Here is a 15,154-nt window from a genome sequence, read left to right on the forward strand (position 1 = left end):
CTCTTTTTTAAAGGGGATTTCACAGAGTGTCTCAGTAATTTGCAGTTTCAATACTAAATAATAAGCTACCCAAATATCTGGCTTTCCCCAGACCCTGGACATGATTGCACTAGTTCCAAAAGTATATTAAAATGAGAATGGTGACCCCTTCATTGTGACTGATTCCTGTTATTTAGGCCTGTTCTCTTAGGAAAAAGAGTAGATAATATTCAGTAATTCTCCCATCTGTTTTTTAAATGACCTGGGTTTATACTTTTTTCAGGAAGTTTTTTTTTTAATAGACTCACAGTTTACAATATCATTTTGACCTTTGTTTCAAATTCTCTTAATTTCTATATATGTCTCTAATCTCAGCTATGAATATTTGGTTATATAAGAGTTGCCGTAACTGTTAAGACTGAATACCAACTTCACTGATTAGGATAAAATATGGAAAACCCAAGTTTTGAGGGAAGGGCTAGGATAGACCTATAAATGGATAGCTGCTCCTTCAAAAAAAGCATCTAAAATATGAATATTTTGTGAAATTGTGTGAGCAGTACATTTATGAGCCTACAATCCAAATGTGGAACTTTGCATTCCTTAATGGGGGGTGGACAGATAGGGGATGTGCAGTTCAACTATCTCCACCTACCAGTGGGACAGGGTGTGTCTGATCCTGATGACACTTTGCCTGCTGACAGCTTCGTTTTGTTTTCTCCCTGTCTGACCGCACTAAAGAGAGAGCCACAGCAAACTAAGTGTTACTCTATAGATCCATCAGGGAGTGGATTTTTGACCATATAAACTAGCCACTTGACTACTGGCCACAGCTGGCTGCTAATTACAATTCTTGGATATTAGGAAAAACTTTTTCCACTAGGACAGTGGTGAAGCACTGGAATGGGTTACCTAGGGAGGTGGTGGAATCTCCTTCCTTTGAAGTTTTTAAGGTCAGGCTTGACAAAGCCCTGGCTGGGATGATTTAGTTGGGGACTGGTCCTGCTTTGAGCAGGGGGTTGGACTAGATGACCTCCTGAGGTCCCTTCCAACCCTGATATTCTATGATTCTTTAGGTGAAATCCATTCTCACAAGCAGTGGAATGTCTGATTAGGCCTTCTGAGCTGCCTCTTTTTTTCAGAATACCTCTGATTCAGTCTGACCCAAGTGCCACACAGTACATGGAGATGGAATGCTTGGCAATTTACATTAAGGTTTCTACTTAACATGATCAGTGGATTTCCCACTGATGGGTCTTCTGTAACTGACCAATATCAGATAATCCTGCAAAGATTTTAAAGGGGACACAGCCCAAAGTTTGCTTTTGACAGGGTGATAGGACTGTTCCTGTGAACAGTCATTTCTAAGAGTTAAACAGTTTGGCTGTGATTTTAAAAACTGCCAAAGGGCTTTGGATGCTCAATTCTAATTAATCTGAATGGAAATGGAGTGTCCATATCACTGTGGCAGTTTTGAAAAATTTAGCTTTGCCGTACAGCGTGCCTTTTGACTATACAACTCATTTCACATACCCTGCAGTTGCTTTGTCACAATATCGAGTGCAGTGAAACAGCATGGACTACTATGTATACTGGAATACTAAATTAGAAATAAAGAAGTATTGTAATTTGGCAACAGGCAAAAACAACGGCTTTAAACCAAATATGGCTGTATTACCAAATTTGCATTCAAGCACTTAAAGCTAAATTTTGCCTCCAAATGCACACATGCAATTCTCTTTCTAGTCACGGAGAGTTCCATACATACTTCCAAGGACAGCATTTACCCCTTCATATTTTACCTCCTCTTGTTAATCTTTTGTATACCAATAAACAAAATTTAAAGCTACCTCCCCCTTATTCGGTTGAAAAACTCGTTTTCTCTATTTAATCTAACATTCTTGATTGCATGATTTTTGGAACTTCTGGTTACTATTTATGCATTAAGTTTTTATCAACAGGACCAGAATACTACATTTTCAATAGCTATTTGCGTAACTTACTTCACTACCAGTTTTGGCACTTTCCATTTTGCAAACATCGAATTCCTCCCCTTTCTCCACCACCCACCCAGTGCATGTCTCCATTTCTTCTAATGAAGCTGGAAATTAATTATGCTATTTTAATTTGCTTATTAATTTGTACACCAGCCTCATAATCAGTATTTGATCATGCTTCAATTTTGCATACTTATTTCAAAATATATTAAGAATATTGTGTGTGGATGATATTTAACATGATGTACAGAAATAATATTCCACACAAACTAAATAAAGGAGTTCTACATTTTTTTAAAATCTATTTTACAGACATTTCAAATTAAAGTTATGCTCTGATCTTGCAAGTGTGGCACATGGAATGCTCACTGACTTGCATGATTTGAGCCATGCATGTCATTTTCCACACTGCATAAATCAGTGTTATTCAAGTAGAAGCTTAGGCATGAAGAAACCATCTGCAAAGAGAAAGAAATGCTAAAGTTGGACACGTCAGAAAGGTGGGTGTGATAATACTTCTTCCCCAGTACACAATTCTATTCCAGATTTTCCAAAAGCTCCCCTTACTTAGCCATCCAGGGTATCTGAGATTTTCACAACTGATCTTGCTCTGAACTACAATGGTAATGGCATGCTCCCTTAATGACAAGCATTCAAAATCTACCTGGAAAGTCTATTCAAGATTTCTTGATGAGTATTGAAACTTAAACATCAAATCTTAGACGCATAATGGTTTTCCTAAACCTATCTGTTAGGGACGCATTACTGGTAGTTTAGGGTAGCATTACTGGTAGTGTAGTTTAAACAGGGCATAAATGAAAGCTTGACCCAGAGAAGAGCCTTCTTGTTAGGACCAAGGTCAAATTAGGGTGGTATGTTTTACTGCAACAAATCATAATGTGTGTGCCATATACTTCATCAACAACTAGATCGGAAAACATAAAATGGAAGAATACCCTCTCAGTTAGGGGAAGTCTGTATATTTTGACTCTCTTCCCCCAACCCTCACCCTTCCTATACTTCTTGTCATCTTATATTGTCAGCTATTCAGGACTTGGATTGTCTCTTACTATACGTTTGTGCAGCTTCCGGCATAATGGGCCCATGACCCAGATTGGGCCCTCTGGGCATTATTGTAATATAAATGATAATTAATAATAATGTGAAGCAAAGGTATGAGCTGCTTCCTCTGAGGAAAATTAGAGTCTTCTAACAACTTTAGGGACACGATCCTGCACCTGGATGCATATGGGTGAAACACTATGCTCAGACAGAGCCCCACTGAAGTCACTGTGGCTCTGTGAGGAATCAAACTGCATAGATGCAGATTCAGAATTCGGCCCTAGTCTGTTCTTCAGTGACAGTTAGGCCAAAAATGCCTTAGTTTCCCAATGTATCATCCTCTCACTAAGAAAAATCACTGTTGCATATTTCATTGCCTAGCTGTTTCATTGCCTGGTTGGCCCAAAGACCATCTGTAGAAAGCAAATCCAACCTGGCTAAACCCAACAATATAGTTTCAGAAACCCGGCAAAAACACTACTTGGAGACTTCCTTCTGAGGCTTTTGCTTTCAGACTTTGGGTCAGAATCTCACACGAGTTTAACTCCACTGACTTTGATGGAGTTCCTCCAGATTTAAGCTGGTGTAAGTGAAAGGAAATCTAGCCACCCTGGTTCTCCTCTACCCCAAGTTCATCTGCAAATCTCTTGTGATGACATCCTCATATGTATTGCTTTAACAACCACAAAAATCCCATACACATAAAAATGCCATAAAAAGAACACAGGCTGGAGAAAGATGACTGACTATTCCTCTGCAAGAGGCATAATCCTAACTATTATCATGTGATGTGTATTATCCACCCTCAAGAGCTCTTGCTAGTAGTATTGGTTAACTCCTGATTGAGTGGTACATAGACACAAATAAAACTGGAGAACAAATGAGACCTATGCCAAAGCATATTCTGAAAAGTCTTAGTGGAGCTCATTGAAAATATTATGGTGCAGAGACTGAAAAGGCCTGAGTTCAGAGACCTCAATGCAATAGCAGCATGGTGTATTTAGCAGTCCCAATCTACCAGGGCACTGGCAGTTTGTGTGCGCCCTCTTCATTTGTACCCTCATATGGCCTTGATTCTGCTGTCACTGACATTAATAAGAGCAGGATCAGGGCCTCTACAATCTGATCCTGCTTTCGTTGAATTCAGGGGAAGCAGGATGAATCCCTTAGCATGCATTCTTTCAGGCCTACCGGGTTACATGGAACTTTCAGTTACACCTGTGCATACACAGAGTAACTCCATTACAATGATTGCAGTTACTCTGGACTTACAAAGGCGAAGCTGAGAGCAGAATCTGACACAGCCTGTCATATTGATTATCTTTCAGAAAAACAGGCAGTGGGGGAGATGCACCTTCCCGTTCACTTACAAACTAGCGAGGAAATGGGGAGACAAAACTTGTTAACATCCATAGCAAAGACAGACAGACATTTTTGGTCTCTCGAATCTGAATTAAGTTCTACAGATCCCATCTCATGGAAACCCACTGAATATATATTTTGCTGAATGAGGCCCCTGATTGTCACAGGCCCTTAGTGACATTACAGACCAGTGGGGTGCTACTTCATATTTTCAAAGTGATTTTTGCACCTGTGTAGACCTACATCACTTAAAAAATCCCTTCCACCAAAATACTAGTGGGAAAGTAGTATTATAAAAAAAAAAAAAAAAAATCTAGGCATCTAATGAAGTGAGCTGTAGCTCACGAAAGCTTATGCTCAAATAAATCTGTCAGTCTCTAAGGTGCCACAAGTACTCCTTTTCTTTTTATGTCTCCTAAGCAACTAATAATCTGAATCTACTTTTATAAAATTCAGTTAGCTTTCTTTCCCCTGCTAAAGACTAAGCTTTCATTTCATTAAACTTTCTTGCAGGCAGAAGTACCCAAAGCCAGTATATTTTCATACGTTGAATTGTTGAAGTCTCCTATTCATACAAAAAAAAAAGAAAAACCTTATGGACCCACTCTTACATTATGCATATCTATGCTAGAGAAAAAGAAAGTAGAAGTGCTGGAAAGTCTGTCAAAAGCATGTTTTTTTCTTTGTTGATTAATCTCTTATGTAACTGAGTTTATAAATATTAAAAATAATAAAGCACTGCTATCATTGTGAGCGCACACTACAAATAGGTCTACAATTAGGTGCATTTAGTAGAGTATTTTTCCTCTCATCAAAGAGAACTTATTTTAATCAAAGCTAATATATCCTCAGTCAAGAAATAGTAATCAGCAAATCTGAATATCTGATATGTTGAAATATGTTTAGTGAGCTCAGAAGTTCAAATTGATAAATCACCTTTATTTACCAAAATATGGCCATATTGCCAAAGTAGTTGCTTCAGGAAGTTATACGTTTTATATTTAAGTTAACGCTGACTTAAATTAGATGAATTATAAATATTAACATAATTTCATTGTAGGGGATGGTGAGTTTTAGTACATTTTGTTTCTTTTACTACCACATGCCTGCAAGGCAACATCTTATTTCTAAAACTTGATGCTGGGAAGTGAAAAATTATCCACTGTTGGTTAAATACTGATGCACATAATGGGAAAGGCAAAAGCCTCAGGTTAATAAATTGCCGAATATTTAGAGGTTTCAGAGTAGCAGCCGTGTTAGTCTGTATCCGCAAAAAGAAAAGGAGTACTTGTGGCACCTTAGAGACTAACAAATTTATTTAAGCATAAGCTTTCATGAACTACAGCTCACTTTCCGATGAAGTGAGCTGTAGCTCATGAAAGCTTATGCTCAAATAAATTTGTTAGTCTCTAAGGTGCCACAAGTACTCCTTTTGTTTTCGAGGATATTTAGAAGCTCCTGTCCATAAATCTGACTATAGCGAAAAACTAACAGCTGAATATTAGTTGCAAAAAAATTTTTACACCAGTAACTTTAAGTGAATTACTGGCAAAACAGCAAATTGACACAGCTGGAGTCCTATAAATTCAAATCCCCAATTCAGCAAGGTACTTAAGGTGTCTAACTTTAAGCATATCAGTCGTCCCACTGAAGTCAATTGGAATCTCACGTGCTCAGTGCACCTGCTTAAGCAACTGCTTTGGAGGCAGCATGTTCCAGGGAACAGGGCACTAGACTGGGAATAAGATCTGGATTCTATTCCTGGGTCTGCTGCTGGCTTGCTTTGTGACCTTGCGCAAGCCATTTCATCTCTCTACACCTCGGTTTTCCCATCTCAAAAATGGAGATAATAATGCTGGCCCACCTCTGAGATTTATACCTATAGTATGGTTCAAGTACTTTGCTGGAAGCACAGGTTTAAGTGCTTTTCTGAATCAGGACCTATCACTGCTAATTATTATTATTTATTTTTAGAACAAGAACGACAATGTGAGTGCAAGCTTCCCTACATTGCCTCACCAATGTGGTTCAACAGTGACTTGGTGGCTCACTCCTAAAATTAGCTTAATCTTTATGCTCATTCAGTCCTGGGCTCTTCTCAAACCATTAAGGAGGATGTCAGCTGTGATAGTCTTTTTTTTGTGAAATTGACAAATATCGACTAGCAACAGAACTGAGACCACCAGCTAAGCTCACAGAACTGGTTGTTATTATGGACCTACAAATGAGGGTCTGAACTAGTAACATTTTCATATAAAATTGAAAAATAAAATGGGTTTGAACAAGACACCACAAAAACAAAATTAACTAAATAAATTATACTCTAAATGAAAGTTGACTTTTTCATGTTTACTTTCTGGAGATAATTTTAATACATATAATTAAAGTATTTAAATCAAGCTAAATGGCCTATTAAGTAACAAGGAAACATAAGAGATATTTAGAGTAATATCATTTGTAATTACGAAACATAATAATCAGTAAGAAAAACTGTACTATAGCATGTGTGCCATGTGATTTATCTACATAGGTACTTCCATTGCCCACATCACTCTAGTATCCCAAAAATGTGAATGAGTTGAATGTTCCGACACTCTTATGATACAAGGAAATATTAACAGTCTCCATTTTACAGAAGGAAAAGTGAAGCAGTGGGAAATAAAAGCCTCCATTTTCAAAAGCAGTCTCCAGTTCAGGGTGACTCCATCTGAACACTTGTAGCTTCAACTGGAACTGTGGCTGCTCAGCCCAAGGGAGCACACTGAAAAATTAAGTCAGGCAAAACCAGTGGCCACTTTTGAAACTTTCTGAACTAAATCATTTATCCTAGGTCACACAGATAATGTGTGGCAGAGGCAGAAATTGAACCCAGATCTCCTGAGTCCCACTCTGGGGCCTAATCTATAATGCCATCCTTCCGCTCTAAACCACTTTTGAATATACATGAAATCTTGCATATTATGGAGGCCGTGCACTGTTAAACAGATGCCATGTTTCACCTCACAGGTGCTGGGGTGAATGGATTCATAAACAACCTATACACACATGTATCTAATTACTTTGCACAGGCAGATCTACCATAAAAAGTAAAACAGAGGACTTAGCTACTTTGTGTGTATACATCCTCCTTTTGCACATTATGTAAAAGAAAGGTTTACCCCAATGCTGTTGGCCAAAATTTCCTATCCTCACATTGTTACATTGTGTGTTGTACGCAAGATGTGGGCGGTGTTTCAGTGCTGTAGTAAGTATAGTATTTAGGCCCCCTATCCAGCAGATAACCTAGGCACAGGTATAGTTTTAACCACATGAATGACTTTAATGGGACTACTCATTTGCTTAAAATTACTTATGTGATCTGCTGGGTTGGGGTCATAGTTTGTAAAGTGCTTTGAGATCCTTTGGGATGAAAGAAAAAAATGTTAGGTATAAAAATGCATTATCACTGATATTAAATGTAGAAAATTGACATTTAATATCTTTAATTATTCAAAGAAAAACTAGGAGACATTAGGGCCTTCCTCCTCACATTGGACAGGAAGATACCTATAAATGAACCATCTCTCCTACAGGCCTTTTGCTGAAGGTAACTTCCATTGAAGTCAATGCACATACAGTAGGTTTGTGATACAGGTCTTAGGTTTCCTCGCAAACACATTTTGTGCTGATCAAAACCACCAAAGAGGATTTTACATTAAATTGTGTGTTTACTTGAAACCTTATTTACAATTTTGCTCCAGTAATTCAGACAAGTTGTGTATGTTGATGATATGCCCAACGTTTGAGATTATGGGCCAGTATCTGAGATTATTGGTCCTTCTGCACATGGATCCTGGAGGAAACAATTCCCCACCCCTGCACCCCCACAACACCTGACTTCATTGGGATTATTGTAGATTAGTTTGTAACCGAGACCAAAATCTGACCTTACACATTATATTGGGATTTATATGAAAATTGTTTACTAAACTCTGTTTAAAAATCAAATTATACAGTGATTATATCTCCTAAAACCATGTGATTAAAAACAAAATCTTAACTTTAATCAAACAGAAGAATTCCCAAAAGTAAATGAAAGTATCTGGTAATAGCTAAATTTGAGGAAATCTCCATTCTACCATTAACTAGATACATTTTTATATTACTTTTTCAATTTCAACAAAAATTATTTCAGTGCTTCCTTAAAGCTTCCATTACTCCTTCCTCTTCAATAGGCTATTTTACCATTTCTCTGCTTCCTAATTTGTAAATACCATTTCAATGCTATTTGCAGCTGCATTTACACTGGTTCTGTAAGTATGAGTAGAATTAAACTGTCCACTTCTTGCAGAGCTGCATGGAGAACACGATCATTTATGGAACAGAATTCTATGCACCCACACATCTCCATATTGTGTGGAAGCTATGTATTAAGTGCAAGGACCAAGGACAGTATTATGACCAAGCCAGTTATGATGTAAGGTCTCAAGTTCTGATCTTCCCAAAAATCCTACACCATTACACCAAATAAAGAGAAAACCTTTTATAGTGTACAGAATTCTAATTTGACTTCAAATATAAACAGAGAATTTTTTCAAAAGTCAATATTTATGTATTCAGCTTTGAGCAACAGTCTGAGTCCTATCAGTAAGCTTTTGAATTTTGTATGCGATTTCACTTTGTAAAGACTGTTGCATCAATTATTATGCACATAATGCGATTCTTATCAATAAGATTATAAAATCTGGTTAGCAGTTTTTGAGAACTATATTTTTCCAGTGCAACTGCTCTTGTAATAAAATTGTAATTAGTTTATTTTGTGTTCAATTACTTTTGACATTATAGTTTATGTCAAAGGATGAAAGGCATGTCTATACCCCCACCCACTACTCCCCATACAGGCTGAATTATTGAACTCTGGGTGTTAATCTCTGCAGGGACTGGGAAAAGAAGCAGAATCCACCTCCCTCCAACATTCTGACAAGTCATGGGGCACAGTCTCTCCGCTGCCAATATCCCACTAGTTAGTATTGTGGCTGTAGCCATTTCAAAAGATCCCACAAGAGCAGCTACTTCCACTGCCTCCTTTGCCTATTTGGGATCATCACATACCTCATGTTTGCCATACAGGGGCTGCTGAAGATCAAGACTGTGTTATTAATGAGCTTTTATGAGAACTAAACTTGGCCCCCTAAATGTGTGTGTTGGTTTTTTTTTTAAGTATATATACTCAATATTTGCAATGTTGCTATGTTTTTCCATCATCAGGGACCAAATTCAGACCACTGTCAGTAGGTTCAACTGCACCAACACGACTTGAGTTACACCCACTTATACCAGCTCTTCATTTGGCCCCACAGGTTCGAATCTCTGTTTGAAACAAGTACATTATGTTGGTTCAATAGTGTCAAACTCTTCCAAAAACAAACAAAAATGCTCTAGTTCCTAAAAGTACTTTGGAAATGTTAGCAATTTAATGATTAAAATTTGTCTTTCAAATTCAGTAGCTACCTGGGTTACCAATCCCAGGAAGAAAAATGGTGAGAGATACAGAAAGCACAAGAATTACCAGGAAAGTGGGATTTGCATGTTAAAACCAAGTTAACGCCTATCACCCCAGTATTACAATTTCCCCCCAACTCCTAGAAGACAACTCTTAGATTTTTTAAACATATGCCTCTTGATATTTTCCGATCCCTACTGGCAGCCTCAAGTTTTACAGGCTGTATATGGTTAATAACTTTTTAACCCACAATGTTGTACTTTTCATATTCCAATTATTGTTTTAAAACTTTTGCCATAATTCAACTGTTCTTTCAAAGCCAAGGGCTTTTCTTTCACAAATGAGCTAAGATCCCAACACTGAGGGCCTTCTAATTTTCATGTTCATAAAACCCACCCCCTTGCATTCCTAAAACACAAACTTTGTAATCTGACAGTTCCTATGAGCACCCAAAAGAAGACATGTTTTCTGAGGTGCTAAAACCTGAACAAGCATCTTCCCCATGAAAAGGAACAAGGAGACAGCCTGTATCTCATTAACAACAATTTAACACTATTTTCCCGGTGTACAGTTTACATACTTACCCAGGAAGGCAAGTGGAAATTACAGACAGAGGAAGATGAAGCAGTCTCAAAGCCTTTGTCATGTGATAGTGACCTATAAAGTATCAAATACAGGCACATCATCAGTACACCATGATTTTACAATATTGCAACTTGCCACAACGCCAACAAGAGGAGAAATTCCCAAAACTTGAAACTTGCTTCCTCCTCACACACCCCTCCCCCTCGTATAAGTTCTCCTTAAAACGGGAAGCAGGTTGACAGTCGCAGGAAATCTTAAACAGCAAACAAAAGATGCACCATGTCTTTAAAGGGCATTGGGACTGGGCAAATGGAACAAATCATCTGAGTGTGCATCAGTGGGGTGGGATATTTTCTCTCTCTCTCACCATGAAATATGCGACGTATCAAAATAAAAGGCAGAAAGTTGGACACAAAAATAAACCACAATAAAGCCCAACGATTTATACAAGTGCTCTCGCTCAATCCCCAGCGTGGATAAATTCAGCGACGTAACAAGAATATTAGGAAATCAGCAAGCCCAGATTTCAGGTACGAGATATACACAGGGAGAGACAGAGGCGGCTGCAACGTTGTAGCACTGTTTCAGGTAATGCCCATTCCCCTTTTCCAGATCTAGAGAGTCCTGAAATCGCCAAACAAGCCCCTCCACCATCGCAATCCACACGGAGATTAGAGACCTGAATCCAGACAGTGCATGGGTAAATGCATTTACAAGCCACCACCGCCACCCACCCCCTGTGCAAAGTATAGGGCCACCAGAATCCGGGCTCTGGGGTGGGGTGAAAGGAAAGGTATTAAATATGGAGAGAGGCTAGACTGACCCACGGCTTTCCCTTTTTCCTCCTGGTCACCATCAAGTTTGCATCTTAGTTACAAAATGTCGATCTTAAAGGCTGACAAGACACAGGGAGAGGGGGGAGAGAGAGAGAGAGAGAGAGAAGAGAGTCCATCTTGCTTTGGGGGGGAGGAGAGGAGCAATAATGTAATGCACAAATCTCACCCTCCCAGGGGGAAAAGTCTGCACAACACCTTTCAGGAGGGGAGGGAGGAAAGGGAAGCAAGGGGGACGACGGAGCAGCTCCCCCCAGCCCTCCAGCTTTCCCTCCCCAACGAGATTTGGTGAATCAGACTGGCAAAAAACACCTCCCTGCTGCTGCTCCCCTCCTCCTCCCCGCGGGCCCGGGCGATGATCCCGCTGCTGCCACCGGGGAGGTGCTGCTGCTGCACAGAGCCACATGGAGACCTAGACTCCTGTCCCTGCTCCATCTCCACAGCGTGTTAATATCGGGGAGTGGGCTGGGGGGGGGGGGTGACAAGCTGCCCCCACCCCTGGTGCGCCTAGATCTGGGACTTGAACGTGTCATTAGTAGGACAGGCAATGGTTTCAAAGCCCCAGGCCAAGTGACCATCCTCAGCAGCCTGGCTGGTTTCTCGCCACCACCTTCCACAAGGCTCCCCCCACTCTTTCCCCAACACATACTCTCTCACCTCTTAAAAACTTTTAAACAAGATCCTCTCGTGAGGAGTCGCTAATTTGCCCCTCACACAGTTAAAATAAAAGCAGCAAGCCATTGCTCACAGGGAGTGGGAGAGACCCAGGCATTTTCTTTCCCCTTTCTACAGAAAAGGAAAGCAAAAAATAGCTCGTCTGTGCCGCTCACTCGCTCTCTCTCTATCGTACATGTTGTCTCGGCTTCTTTTTGCATCGTTTCATTTTACCTTCCTCGTTCAGCGGCAGCGGGCTGTAAAAAGATATTTCTAAACACAAACCTGCTGTTTTACAGATTCCAGGATCAATGCTATTCCCTCCCTTCCTCCCCCATTGCAAACCTACACTGGCTCGGTTCTCTCCTCCCAGCCATGTAAGTTTCATACATTGCAAATAACACAGAGAGAGGAGGAAGAGAGAGAAACGAGGGGGGGGGGGGAAGAGTCTGATTTCTGTAATTTACCAGCGACACGATATCGCAGCAGCAAATAACAGTTTAACACCAATCTGGCTTCTGATGACTGAGTAACCCCCACTAAAGGCACAAACCCCCTCCCTGGGCAAATTATCTCCAAGTTTTCTGTCATCGCGACCATCCAATGTCACAACTTACCTTCAGAAATAGGACTTTAAACAGCCAAGGCCTTCCTCCCCGCCCCAGCCTCTCTCTCTCCACCTTAAACTTATTGACACAACATAATCCCACATTCATGCAAAATCCTGACACAGCCTCTCTCCTCCTCCTCCGTCACTCCCCCCCCCCTTATTCTTTCTTCCTCCCCGCCTTGCACTAGCCCCACTTTTTCTCTAGCAAATTACAACATGGGGGGGGGGGGGGAAGGAGTGCATCGCACGGATGGCTCTACCGGAAAATATAGCTTCCCAACTCTCAAAGCGAACAACTGAGCCCGGTTGTTGTTGGCTTCTCTCTCTCTCTCTCTTTTTTAAAGTGACACAAAACCCACAGAGAAACCTGGCCCCGAAAATAAATCAACGCACTTCCCCCCCCCCCACCGGCCCCTGGAATGAAGTTTCGTTTCTGGCTGCCGCGATTTCCCCTGTCAAGCCCCCCACAAACGCACAGCCGGTGTGGCTGGTTTGTTGTTGTTATCCCTCCTCTCTATTTCAGCTTCTTTCCCCCCACCCCTCGCTCCTCCGTTGCTGCTGCTGGCGGCTCTTGCCTCTCTGTGGGGAGAGGTACTGGTTCAAACGCAGCCTGGCACTGGCTGGCCTACCCCGGGTGTATTTTTTTTTCCTCCTCTCCTCTTATGCATTGCATTGCAATTCACCTCCCCTTCCCCTCACCGCCCCCCCCCCGGCCCGGCCTTTTAACGAGGAAAGGAGGCGACAGAAACAAACCCCCTCCCCACCCAAAGTTTGAAATGAAGGCTGGGGTGAAAAGAGGGAGGAAAAGTGACTGGAAATCGTGGCAGCAGCAGCAGCCCAGGACACGTAAAGGTCTCTGCCTTCCCCCAAGTCCACCCTACCGGCGGCGGCTGCCGGAGGAGTCCTTGGGGGCTGCCCCAGCGCTGCTGAGCGAGTGATAGGAAGGAAAGTGTGTGGAGAGGGCACCTCTCCTGCCTGGATGGCGAAGGGAAAGGCGGGGGGTTGTGGGCACTCACCTCTCTGTGTGTCTGTCTGTGCGTGCGGGTTTCAGTGGCCAGTCAGTGTTTCTCTATGTGAAAGTGAAGAGCAGAGCACTCAGCAGAGCCTCGGTTTTCACTGTACACTGCTCCACATACAGTACATGCAACCCGGAGAGACTGAAAACATTCATTTTTATATAAGGCAGCCTGCGATTGGCTCAGGGACTGAGGGACAGGTTTGCCAGCCATACAGCTGGCCCGTTACACCCAAAGAGCGAGAGACTCGCACGCACACACACGCTCGTATGCACACACTCACACACAAAGATCATCTCGCTTCTTTTACTAATGTTTCAGGACCTGTAGACAGCCTAGCAGGGCAGGTAGAAGGACCAGCAAACTCAGGTCAGTGAGAGCAAGGCAGATCTGCGCTAGTTAAAATGCTTGAAACTGGTGTCCATTGGTTGACTTGGGAGGGTTGTGGTAATAAACTACGACTCCACTGGATACCGAAGTGGGTTTTTTATTGCCACTGTATAGTGCCCCATGGAAGAGCACTTCTTTGTGTTATGATTTGCCAGTCTGAGCTGGTAAACAAGTAGCAAAAGGCAGGATTTTAGTTGTTGCTGATTATCTCTCTTTTTTTTTTTTTATTTTAAGTCGGGATGATTTCATTCAGAGGCCAAAACATACAGAACAGAGAAGTTCAGAAAAGCTGAAATGCATCTATATAGTCAATGACTAGTTAGTAAGTAAATACAGAAAATCAACCCCACCACACTGGACTGAAAACAATGAAGATAAACAGTTTGCTGAAATGGTCATTTTCTCACTGAACTATCAAAAGGGTTTCAGACAATAACATTGCAAAGCGATACTATGAAGGACTAGTACTGCATGCTGTGTTAATAATCTTTCTCTCCAAAAGGTGTTTCAGAGGCCCTTACCAATTTAACATAAACAATATATTGTTTTTTAAGATTAGTGCTTAATATGGACAACTGAAGCTAATTAAATAAGTTAGGAGATTATAACAATACAATCTACACACCATGCCATACATATGTTCTTTTCCCTGTGATGCATGCAGTCCTGTTAGAGTCTGTCACAGATTACCATTTACATGGAGGTGAAGTAAATCTAGACATTTATTTTTAATCTCAGACCTTCACAAACAAAACAACAGTATGACACCAGCAACTTTTGGTGTAACTGCATCACTGTTGCAATTGAGGCTTGAAAAACCTGCTGACACGTCTTACAACTATGAAAAGCTCCTTTTTCTGTTTTAATGAAACAAAATAATTGTAAGGAAAACATTCTCTGTAACCTGATTCACCATATTATTGTTCATTATGCCTGATAACCTGTGGCATCTGCACTTTACTTAAGTATTTTTAAAAGACAAAATGTGACATTTATTTTATGATTTAAAGAAACTATCCCTCAGATTGCAAGTTCTTTGGGGCTAGGATTATGTCTTCCAAGCAGAGTTTGGCAAAATAAAAAATCATAAATAATAACTAATAATAGAATAAAATGGGAGTGACAGCCTCATGCAGACAACATATTAATTTATTTTTAAGATATAAGAGCAGTTTTTTATCCTT

General features: G+C 40.7%; 1 protein-coding gene across 7 annotated transcripts in view; it reads right to left on the bottom strand.

Annotated features, from left to right (window-relative positions):
- Positions 1 to 13,735, bottom strand: part of BBX (BBX high mobility group box domain containing) — a 199,704-nt gene extending 185,969 nt beyond the window's left edge. For 6 of the 7 annotated variants that reach the window (XM_073306538.1, XM_073306507.1, XM_073306528.1 and 3 more), the window contains exons 1-2: positions 13,581 to 13,735; positions 10,467 to 10,539 (exon numbers count right to left, since the gene is read on the bottom strand). The gene's annotated coding sequence lies outside the window, so the exon portion shown is untranslated. Of the gene's footprint in view, positions 1 to 10,466; positions 10,540 to 12,571; positions 12,919 to 13,580 lie in introns of those variants that run through there. The other variant, XM_073306477.1, reaches the window with a different exon arrangement.
- Positions 13,736 to 15,154: the final 1,419 nt, after the last annotated feature.

Source organism: Lepidochelys kempii, chromosome 1, assembly GCF_965140265.1.
Source record: "Lepidochelys kempii isolate rLepKem1 chromosome 1, rLepKem1.hap2, whole genome shotgun sequence".
Classification (NCBI taxonomy): Eukaryota; Metazoa; Chordata; order Testudines; family Cheloniidae; genus Lepidochelys; species Lepidochelys kempii.